Here is a 12493-nt window from a genome sequence, read left to right as displayed (position 1 = left end):
TCACCAACAGCGGTAACGTAAAACGGCAAAATATGCACTACTGGGGAACTGAAAATCCACGATGGCTGCGACAAGTGGAACATCAGCGACCTTGGCGGATTAATGTATGATGCGGCATTATGGGAGGAAGGATAATTGGCCCCCATTTTGTCGATGGCAATCTAAATGGTGCAATGTATGCTGATTTCCAACGTAATGTTCTACCGATGTTACTACAAGATGTTTCACTGCATGACAGAATGGCGATGTACTTCCAACATGATGGATGTCCGGTATATAGCTCGCGTGCAGTTGAAGCGGTATTGAATAGCATATTTCATGACAGGTGGATTGGTCGTCGAAGCACCATACCGTGGCCCGCACGTTTACCGGATCTGACGTCCCCAGATTTCTATCTGTGGGGAAAGTTGAAGGATATTGGCTATTGTGATCCACCGACAACGCCTGACAACATGCGTCAGCGCATTGTCTCTGCATGTGCGAACATTAGGGAAGGCGAACTACTAGCTGTTGAGAGGAATGTCGTTACACGTCTTTCCAAATGCATTGAGGTTGACGGACATTATTCTAAGCATTTATTGCATTAATGTGGGATTTACAATAATCACACTGTAACAGGATGTGGTTCTCAGGAACAGAAAGTTCACAAAGGTACATGTATCACATTGGAACAACCGAAATAAAATGTTCAAACGTACCTACGTTCTGTATTTTAATTTAAAAACCTTTTCGTGCATTCAGTAGTTATACTCTTGCAATTAATGTTTCCATTCAGGGGAAGGCAAGGCAACAGATTTTCGTAAATATAGTTGTTCAGTGATTTTCACCATCTGAAAGAGGACTATTTTAACTATAGGTGTTGGTTAGAAGACAAGGTAGTGAGGGAATGTGCATTCATTTAACACTCGTGTATTTTAGGATTTTTATCACCCTCGAAAGTGATTGGTCTTTCTCTGTTTAGAAAGTTTATTTCCATCTCGATGTGTGCCAATTCTGTGGGGTGTCAGTGTGTACAGTGCAGCTCGTGGATTTGTGTATTGAGCCACGTGAGTCTCAGTAAAGCGGGATGGTTGCTGGGCCGGCGTTGATTTGATGTTATTGTAGGATTTTTAATTGTTTAATGAATTCATCTTCATTGCTGATGAAGTATTAATTGGATTGCCCATATTTTTAATAATGCTTGCGATTTTTGAATTTTCAAGGGGAGATTAAGCTTTGGATGTTCAACATACTACAGCTGTGTTACGATTTAATTAAACATTTTTGATATTCGCCCCAGTAAGTAACTGGTGGTTATGGAGTTCTTTCATCAGAGATTATTAATCAAGAAATTGACTAATTTATTTGAGTTTATATCATGATATAATGTTTTACATTTGATTAATAACTTGTTGCTTTCTCTGAGATATACGCTGTGACATCTTTACATGGTGCAGAGTAATTATTGCCAGCCTGCACCCAATAATTGTTGTGAGAAACAAAATTTAAAATTGTTTGTTTCTATGGGTTCACTGGGTCCCACTTCCAGATCTCCCTCTCCAGTTATCATGAAGATATCAATGTGAGTGTTCATTATCATGCTCCTCAAATCATTGTGGCACGACTATGGTCTTGGGACACTTACACTGATCGCCGCTGATCTCACGCGTGATGTAAGACAGGTGGTCCGCAATATTGCTCATGTAGCTTCAGTTATTACCACGTATCACATGGAAGTTGATGCGATCGTGTCAATGTATCTGCTGTCAAACTCAGAGAACACACGTTGAAACAGTCGGATCCATCATTTCAGCAGGTAGTGAAAATACGAGAACAGTCCGATTCATTGGTATTGATTTATTTGATTTATTTGGCTTTAACATTCAGGACAATGTGTTGTCAGTGGCTGCGTTCTATGCAAAAGACAGTGTAGCTAGCTTGCTGAAAGAACTCCCGGAGCTCTTTTTTGACCGTTTAGGCAATGCTAACAATTTTGTTGTGCATTTTACTCTTAACGCTCAACCGAAATTTTGCCGGGTCAGAACTGTTGCCATTGCATTACGGGGCAAAGTCGTGGCTGAACTTAAACAATTGCATGATAGCTGAGCCATTGCGTCCCTACGAGTTAGTCAATGGGCAAGTCCACTAGTTTTGCTCCCCAAACCTTCAGTTCACATTCGCCTGTGCATTAATTTTGTCTACGGTCAACCCACAAACTGTGGGCTCTAAGCAGTATGGGACTTAACATCTGAGGTCATCAGTCCCCTAGACTTAGAAACACTTAAGCCTAAGGACATCACACACATCAATGCCCGAGGCAGGATTCGAACCTGCGACCGTAGCAGCAGCACGGTTCCGAACTGAAGCGCCTAGAACCACTCGGCCACAGCGGCTGGGTCAGTCTTAGCGAAAATTAACTTTTATGTTCGGTTCATACCGAATGCAGCACAGATCACCATTCTATTGCATCCCTTGCGTCGCAGTAATGTCCCGTTTGTTTAGACACGTAAGTGGCAAGTAGCTCTTCAAAAACTTAAAGATGCGTTGCTCAGTGATCGGTACTTATTTCATTTTGATCCTGAGAGACGATCTTGTATTGCAAGTTAATGCTTCCTCTTATCGAATCGGTGCAGCGCTTTCGCACAGAATTGGTGATAAACATAAGCCTCTTGTTTTCGCGTCAAAAGTGTTGTCCAAGGCTCTGTGTAACTATTCACAAATTGTAAAAGACGTTTTCGCTATTGTGTGTCACCAAATTTAACTATTATTTGTATGGCAGAAAATTGTACTTAGTAACGGATCACAAGCCTCTGCAGTCCTTGTTTCATCCGACGAAGCCGGTTCCTTTACGAACTGCCCATAAGTTCCTTATATGGGCTTTGTTGTCTCAATACGAGTACAAGATTGTGTATTGTCCGACAGCTTAACATGGTAATGTGGAAGCACTATCACGTCTTCCGATTGGCCCTCATACCGCCTTTGACGATTCTGCGGCATTTTGTTGTCACATCGATGATCAGGAGTGTGAATTGCTTCAATCTTTTCCGCTGAAATATAGGAAAATTATACGGGTCACTGAAGCTGATTCAAATTTGAACATTTTGCTAACATACATTCGCACATATGTGCCTTGTTCCTTGCATAGCATCTGTAGTGCGAAGATACTTCGCACGTCGGCATAGCTTCGCAATACAGAAAGGTGTGATTCTTGTTCAAAATGACAGTGGACGTCACGTGTTTTGATCCCAAAAGCTTTGCAAAAATAGGTGCTGTAGTTACTTCACCAAGGACACTGGGGGACTGTTCGTACGGAACAGTTAGCGCGTCTAGAGTGTACTTGGCAGGGTGTGGATACCAAAATAGAACAGATGTCCTCACAGTGTCACGTAGGCGCAGAAAATCAGTCCGGTGGGACACAACAATTCTGTGCTTAGCCTAAGTCGCAAACACCAAGGCAACGTTTGCACATATACTTCGCGGGACATTTTTGGAACACTCGTTGGTTGGTTGTGGTTCACTCGTGCAGCAGGTTTCCTTTTGCTGTGCCAATGAACTCGACAACGCCAAGTAGAAAATTTCAGGTGTTGTCCTCTGTTTTTTGCCTCTAAGGTTCACCTCAAGTGACATAATCAGACAACGGCCCTGAGTTCACGTCAAATGAATTTGAAGCATCCTGTGAACGCAGTGGCACACAGTATCTAATTAGTGCACCGTTCCATCCGCAGTCAAACGGCGAAGCGGAGCGTTTCGTCAGAACCTTCATGCAGCAGATGGTCAAACTCTGCTCCGCACACACCAGGGATAACGCATTGCAACTGTTCCTCGCCTCCTATTGTTCGCAGCCACGAGATGAACCATCACCGGCGGAATTGTTTCACGGCCGCCGCCTTCGGACGCTGCTCCACTTGCTGCACCCTAGTCGGCATCCGGCGCGAAAGGCAGGACACAAGCACCGCTTCGCGTCGCATGTTATTGTGTTTTTCAGGGTGAGCGCGAGGCGAAATCGTCAGTCGACTGGGCACTTGCGTGTGTCTTATTTCAGATCAAGATGGCTTGCAGCGCCGACATCACAATTATCATCGCCTCTGTCATATACACGGTGATCTTTCAGTCTCTCTTCCCCCAGATTCACTGATCCAGAGGACAGCACGGCCGCAGTAGTCGCCAGAGGGTGTCTTCACGACACCGCGGGACGACCGCATGGAGACGGAGCCTTCGCCGCCTCCGCCTCGTCTCGTCCTACCGACGGAGCTGGACCCTCCCACACCGCAGCAGTCGCCGCCGTCGTCTGGTTCATGCCGTCAGGAGGTGGACCCGTACCCTTCTGGTCGTTTTCTGGGGGATGTTTCCGCCAGAGTGAAGGCCGGATGGCGCGGTGCGACCGGAAGCTTATCGTCCCCTGGAGGCACTGCTCCCGGTCAAGCTCTGCGTCCACACTCCCGCCTCCCTCACCGTTGTCGCGCTCCCTACACGACGACGGTCCGTTGGGGGGGGATGTTCCAGCGTAACGACAAGCACCGGTACGAAGATCAAGAACGGAACATCAGAGAGGGCTGTGAGACGTCGTCAGGCAATAGCACGCTGACTAGGACGTCACCACAACAGGAGCGGCCTCTACACGAAGAGAATAAAAGCGATGCGACGTGCCGCCGAGTCTCAGCCGCACTAGAAGAGGCCCGACTTGTAAGCTGTATCATTTACTTGCATGGAAAGAAAATGCGTTGAAGGACAGTGATTATTTTCATGACGCCAATTGCCTGCGACCAATCTTTGTAAACACGTCAATTTAAGTACTGTATTGTCAACCTACTTTATTGCAATACAAACCAGTAATGTGATTTGCTTGATTTATTATTTAGCTATCCGTGAAAGCAGTATCCTAGGCACTCTATATTACACGACTGAGCAGGGAACTACAGAAGTCGAAGTGAAATTCCAGCACAGGGTCCACTTCAGTTTTAACTGACGATGTCTTTGAGTCAACATGGGAACACGAATAAGCTATCTGCTACTGAGCTCCAAGTTCAAGAGTGTACGGTGAATGGTATGCTCGAAAACACATGGACATGCACCAGCATTATTTCTTCTTTAAAGAGCAGACACAGCCTCAGAGATCAGAGGTAGAGTGTCGACATCGCACGACGTATTGTTTCCACGTGGATCCACTGCCCTTCGGCCTGTATGCATAGATGATTACGACAGTAGCATTCGAGTCGAAGGCCAACTTCTTCGTCTCTGAGGTGATGGGTCCTAACAATCTGCGTTTGCTAAGCCGGCCGAGGTGGCCCAGCGGTTCTAGGCGCTTCAGTCCGGAACCGCGCGACTGCTACGGTCGCAGGTTCGAATGGGTGTGTGTGATGTCCTTAGGTTTAAGTAGTTCTAAGTCTAGGGGACTGATGACCTTAGATGTTTAGTCCCATAGCGCTCAGAGCCATTTTAACCTCTTCTTCACCGGTATTCATAATAAACACTCACTCCACCCGGAGTAGTGGTAAACGCTTCTTCGGAGGGAGCCATAGCAGACATACTACGTCGTCGAGAGGGGCAGAGTACACTTGATCGTTGCGAGGTCCAGAGAACAGACCTCTTCACCACGAGAAGAGCAGGATTCACGAGGAGATTGGCCGCGGCGTGCCAGCATCCATCCTAGCTTTCGACCACGCCGCGCCACGACTCCTGCAAATGATGTAAGTGTCGCAGCATTGGTGTAGGAATTTCGTATTGGATAATAGGCACATTAGTTCAGATTTATCAATGAGTTATTGTGATCGCTTCTGAGTTTTGGTTATTGGTAACTTGATACCAGTGTCTAAGTTTAATTTGTACAGCACTGAATATGATCACTTAATGGTCGAAAATCGATTCTGCTATCAATCAAACATCAATATTACAGCCAACGCTGACCATCCTTTTAATTTAACACATATGGTCGTTGTGCACACAGCACTCCATGGAGTCGCCGATCAATCAATTATTCATTATGTGGTAACCTTTAAGCCATGATCTTACTCCTTGCGGTTCTGCTTCTCTTTACTCACTACCCTTCCGATGCAGTCAGAACCAGCTATAAGCATAAAGCTCACACAATTTCTTCTTCCTTTGGTCTATTTTATGAGTGTTTCCTTTTCTTACGATCTGAATATGCACGAGTATCGTAATTTTATGCTCCGGTGATGAGTAACTTATCTTGTTACCTCGGAGCAATTTCAGAATAGTAGAGAGCAAAATCAGTCGTCACTTCCGTTCTAGATTTATTTAAGAAGATGCAGATTTCCGATAGTAACTAGCTATCATCAATGCTAAAAACGCTTGGACTGAGCACAGTATAAAAGAATTACAACTCATCACTTAATCTACATTAAATTACATACGAGTGTTTCAGAGTTGATATACATGGTCTAGTACGTCTACATCTATTGTTCGGGCTTCTGTCACAGTCCATTAAAGACTACAATGTAATGATGGTAGGCTTTGCAGAGAACACATCGGATGGCTGTGTGTCACCCTGTGTATGAACTACGTAATACGTATCCTTCATAGCAAAGCAATTGTGGTATTACGCAGTTAATGTTGAGGGCGACACACCGCCAAGCGATGTGTTCTCGACAAAGCCTACATTCATTCTACAACAGTCTTTAAAGGAATGTCACAGGGGCCCCAGCAAGAGGTGTAGAAGAAATAGTTCACGTATAACAACTGTGAAGTATTTGTGTGTAGTTCAATGTACAAGCTAAGCAGGTTATCTCGCAAATTTTTATACTATGCCCTGTCTATGTCTTTCTTGTTTCTTAGCATTGGTGATGGGTAGTTACTAGCCGAAATCTGGGACTTCTTCAATAAAGCTAAAACGGAAACAACTAATTTCTGCTCTCTATAATTCTGAAAATCGTATCACAGTTGTTGAACGCATTCCACTTTCCTAAGGAACGGTAATTTGAATCATTATATTCATAACCAGTAAATGTACGTGATGTGTAACCTTTGTTTATTTACAGTAGCTGATAGCCCCATCACTACTTAATAGTTATTAGTCTTGCATTCAGGCACACAAGTGAAGTCCACGTGTTAGGGACAACTCTTTCCTTCCATTGTTATGACCGAAATTCCTTAATATACACCTGGACCGTAGTGGGGGATTCGGTTTACATCTGGAGAGGGGATACTCACTGTGGGAAAAGTAACTGACTAAAGCAGGGACAGAAGAACAACTGGTTGTCTTGACTTGCTGGTGTACTATTGTTCTCATGTTCATGACAAATAATTCTGCGATATGGTACTACATAACATGGATTTGATGAAAATCCAGTGAAATGTACAGCAGAAGATCTCATTATGGCAACGAAGTTTGTTGAAATCGGTCCTCACAATAATGTTGTATAATAGCGATCTTAGCTGTCTGGCGTTGTACTCTATTTCTACATTAACCTAGATCGCGCCTAACTTGATAATGTTAAGCAAATATGAAATAGACTAGAGTCTAACGCCAATGTGACCTTGCAATCTTCCTGAGTTTCAGCTGACACAGTTTTACTGCTGTATCGGTAACAGGTGTATTCAAGTGTGAATTAAGTGGCGTAGCATCTTGAAAGGTATTCATAGGCTAAAGTACTGTGCCCTTAAGATTTTTATGGGCAAAATGTTACATTTGCACCCGGATTCCCCGAGACATTCTGGTGGAATGCAGACGAAATAAATGTAGCGCCCAGCTGCAGTAAAATAGTGCCAACAAATGGGCTGATGGCGCACAGACTTGGTGATCGGGAGCTCCAGACTTTGTGTCACACTGTTTCCACGTTTTAGAGTATTTGAAGCAATACCTGGAGCCAAACAGATTTTCCAAGAAAGAGTGTGTTGGAGATGTTTGTATGGGTGCACAGCGGCTAGGTCTTTACTGCCCACGCAAAAACGGACTGAGACGAGTGTTAGTAACATACCCAAAACAGGAGGATAAAGCAGAACGTAAAACACAGATAACATAAGTTGGAAAACTATGTACGTACCCACATCGAAGCATGGGACGGAGTATTGCGTCAGTAGTAAACCATGAACGATACCGGAAGAAAGTGGTAGAAAGGGATGAAAACATATAGCCGATGGATGGGGTTGGCTGACCGCAATGAAAAAGGGAGGTTCCAGCCACTGTGAAACACACTAAAACGTCCAGCGTAAAAGTTTAGGCCAGTGTCCAGACACATCACAAAACTGTAAAACCTTAGCCACACTCGTCGCATCATCAGCTAAAATAGAGGGCAGATCCCCACCAATATTTGCTGCTGCCCTAGCATCACAGTACAGAATTCACCCTTTTAAAATATGGCGGATAGAGATGTGCACACCACAAGCATCACAAAACGAGGGACCCTCCCGCCGTAATAAAAAGCTATATGTGAGAGGACAGTGCCCAATGCTAAGAAGCGTTAGGGTCACATCATATCGCCTGAGTAACTAGCAGGAGGAACGCCACGGCCGATTTGTTGACTTCACCAACCGCACCTCACTGGCCGTCACCGCCAGCTATTCTTCCTCCTACTACTGCATTCACTTCCTGTGAAGTGCAGAAACGACAGCCTGCAAGGGAATAGGACTCTGTGCCACATCCTGCTCTCTGCAGGCCTTGTAATGCCACTTCCTCGGACGTGAAATAAAAATAAAAAATTAGCTCTAAAATTCCCAAAGATTTCCCCAAAACAAGTTCCAAATTACATGAAAAATGAACAAGCAAACAAATTTCCAGTTAACATTATTGTTTGGATATTAACCAGTAATTGAATAAGGAATCTAATACTTAGTAATTTATTAACATACGAAAGAAAGTTAGGATTCCAGTAAAATCAAAGTTCAAAATCATAGTAAATCGCAAAATCATTATAATTAAAATTCGCAAAGTGCAACCAACGTTCCCAACGAATACTCCGTGTGAGTACTCTTTGAAATTCGTGAGTAATGGATAAGGACAATTCAATCCATTGTCACTGCATTACGAGAGTTATCCGAAGGAGGTCATACTTTTGAATGGTCGTATATGTAGGCGCAATTAGATTGTTTTTTCAGAACTGATTATTGCGATCTACTATGACGCAGTGAAACGATATTTTGACTTCAAATATTACGTTGTTTAGAATTCAGATAGAGGACTTGCGTATAATAGACAGAAGTGACTTGTAATTAGATAACCTGAAGTTAACACTATTTAGGAAGTGAACACAGAAAGACAATTCCATTCGAAATAACTAATGAATTATGGAACTTGGCGGTAGCTACGGAGCATATAATTTATAATTCCCCAACACATGGGAAAGCTTCTTCCTCACGGCTCTGTCCGTAAGTGACTAATATTGTGTAATAAAGTAGCATATCGTGTTAATTCACGCATGTATCATTCAAGTCTTACAATATTATTAATAGAGGTAACTTGCTGCGATATTATTTGACTGAAGCGCTCGGAGCTTATATAGAAACTATTTGACGTTAGGATTTAATAACACTGTTACGACTGATTATAGATTTGAGATTACAACCAGTCTATAGGGAATTTGGTGTCGCTGGAACTATTTTGAACTTATCATTAATATTTAAATAGCAACTGATAAACCATCGATTATAAGCTATTTAATTACGACATTTGGTGTAGTAAATATCTCGCACAAGTCGCGAGTTCATTTCATCAGTGTTCCTTTTGTAACGTCGACACCGATACATAAGAAATAAAAATGTCATTGCACTACCGCTGAGTGTCAGCCAAGAACGAAGATCCGAAGGACGTTACAGCCTCCTTGGCAGCCGGATCGGCCTGTCCACATGATCTGACACACAGCACAATGACACCTGCTTACTCCGCCACTGGAACAAGTTCAATTGGTTATATATCAGCTTTCCCAACTCCTGAGCTGGGTACAGATTTTGCAACGATTGTAAGGCACTAAGGGAATCGGAGCAGATGAGAATCCGTTTGCCCTGAATGCGATGCATCTGCTCCAGTGCCCTCAGAATCGCGTGGAACTCCGCTGGGAAAACGGCTGGAAGGAGAATCCTGGTGACTAGATCAGGGAACACTACAGGACAACCAAGGGAATGCCGTTGTTTGGAGCCATCGGTGTAAACGACTGTGAAACCGTGATGCACATCTACAATGTAAAAAAAAATAGGGATTGGCCCGCTGAGTGGCAGTCAGACGCTTCGATCACTCGACTAAGGGGGCGACCCTCGTTTGCAGTTTTACCTGCTATATATTTTTAACATACTTCGAGCACATCAATTTTCAAAAGAGTTTATTTTCCCATTCTCCCAGTTTCCGATTGTTCACGTTTCGTTTCAAGAACTTCTTCCAACTTTGCATGTCAGTGTCAAATACCAGTAGAATTGGTTTTTGAGAATGCTTTCTTCACCTGAACCTGATTACCTATTTTCCTTGCTTTGTACGTTTCATATATTCTTTCTTTTCCTTTCCTCCTTTCAAGGCAAAGTTACTTCATTTCTTCAGCTACTGTGCCATAGTGGATACGGATTTAAGAACGTTGTCATTTTTCCCTGCTTCAGCTCTCCATCATCTTCATCTTTACTTTACACGATCACAGATAAAATACTGACTGTGACTTCCGCTACTTTCTGTAGATCTAAATCTTCCTTACATTTATCCAGAACACCATTTCTGCTGTGTACCTTCTCAATCGTGTCTGTTCCTCTCGTTCAAGTTGCACAGCATTGGTGGTAAACTGCAAGGCTTCCGTTAATTTGTGTCTGGTAACCTCCTACAAATGTGGGGATGTAGAGGCATATATCACTAGGGGTAACATAGATACTGCCAACAGCAAAACTAAAGAGACCTCTGGAGAAAACAGAATCGCTTGTATGAATATCAAGAGCTCAGATGGAAAACTAGTTCTAAGCAAAAAAGGGAAACCAGAAAGGTGGAAGGAATATATAGAGGGTCTACACAAGGGCGATGTACTTGAGGGTAGACTTTTGGAGATGAAAGAGGACGCACATGAAGAGGAAATGGGAAATATGATACTGCGCGAAGAGATTGACAGAGCACTCGAAGACCTAAGTCGAAGCAAGGCCACAGAAGTAGACAGCATTCCATTAGAAGCAGTTGTTGACAGGGCTGAAAATTACCGATATATCAATTTAATAAGTTACAGCTGCAAAATACTAACACGAATTCTTCACAGACGAATGGAAAGACTGATTGATGCCGACCTCGGGGAAGATCAGTTTGGATTCCGGAGAGCCTGGGTGGCCGAGTGGTTCTAGGCGCTACAGTCTGGAACCGCGCCACTACGGTCGCAGGTTCGAATCCTGCCTCGGGCATGGATGTGTGTGATGTCCTTAGGTTGGTTAGGTTTAAGTCGTTCTAAGCTCTAGGGGACTGATGACCTAAGACGTTAAGTCCCATAGTGCTCAGAGCCATTTGAACCATTTTTTAGATTCCGGAGAAATGTTGGAACACATAAGATAGACATTAAGGAAAGGCAAACCTACGTCTCTTGCATCTGTAGATTCAGACCATGTTTTTGACAATTTTGAATCGAATACTCTCTTTCAAATTCTGAATGTGGTAGTGGTAAAATAAAGGGTCCTAAAGACTATATACAATTTGTACGGAAACCAGATGGCAGTTACAAGTGTCGAGGGGCATGAAAGGGAAGCAGTGGTTTGCAAGGGACTGAGACAGGGTTGTAGCCCACGTCCGGTGTCATTCAAAAATTGTTCAAATGGTATGAGCACTATGCGACTGAACTTCTGAGGTCATCAGTCGCCTAGAACTTATAAATAATTAAACCTAACTAACCTAAGGACATCACACACATCCATGCCCGAGGTAGGATTCGAACCTGCGACCGTAGCAGTCGCTCCAGACTGTAGCGTCCAGAACCGCGCGGCCACTCTGGCCGGCTGTCCGGTGTTATTCAATATGTATACTGAGCAAGAACTAAAGGCAACAAAAGAAAAAAATTGTAGTAGCAATTAAAATCAACGCAGAAGAGATAAGAACTTTGAGGTTTTCCGATGACAATATAACTCTGTCAGAGGCAGCAAAGAACTTGGAAGAGCAATTGAACTAAATTGACAGTGTCTTCAAAGGAAGATATAAGGGGAACATTAACAAAAGCAAAACAAGGATAATGGGAACGTAGTCGAATTACATTAGGTGAAGCTTAGGGAATTAGGTTAGGAAATGGAACAAAGTAGTAGATGAGTTTTGCTAATTAGGGAGCTAGATAACTGATGGTGGTCGAATTAGGGATGGTATAAAATGTAGACTGGCTATGGCAAGGAGAGCGTTCCTGAAGAAGAGGAGTTTGTTAACATCGAGTATAGATTTAAGAGTCAGGAATTCTTTTTCCGAAAGTATTCATATAGAGTGTATGGAAGTGAAACATGGAAGATGAATTGGTTCAAATGGCTCTGATTACTATGGGCCTTAACATCTGAGGTCATCAGCCTCCTAGACTTAGAACTACTTAAACCTAACTAACCGAGAGACATCACACACATCCATGCCCGAGGCAGG

At 43.4% G+C, this 12493-nt stretch overlaps 1 non-coding gene across 1 annotated transcript; it reads left to right on the top strand.

The window, feature by feature from the left end:
• The first annotated feature begins 11208 nt into the window (after positions 1-11208).
• Trnas-gga (transfer RNA serine (anticodon GGA)) lies at positions 11209-11289 on the top strand. The gene is given in 2 exon segments: positions 11209-11248; positions 11255-11289. It is a non-coding gene; the product is annotated as a tRNA-Ser (tRNA).
• Positions 11290-12493: the final 1204 nt, after the last annotated feature.

This window comes from Schistocerca cancellata, chromosome 6 (assembly GCF_023864275.1).
Source record: "Schistocerca cancellata isolate TAMUIC-IGC-003103 chromosome 6, iqSchCanc2.1, whole genome shotgun sequence".
Lineage (NCBI taxonomy): Eukaryota > Metazoa > Arthropoda > Insecta > Orthoptera > Acrididae > Schistocerca > Schistocerca cancellata.
This window is presented reverse-complemented; position numbering and strand designations above follow the sequence as displayed.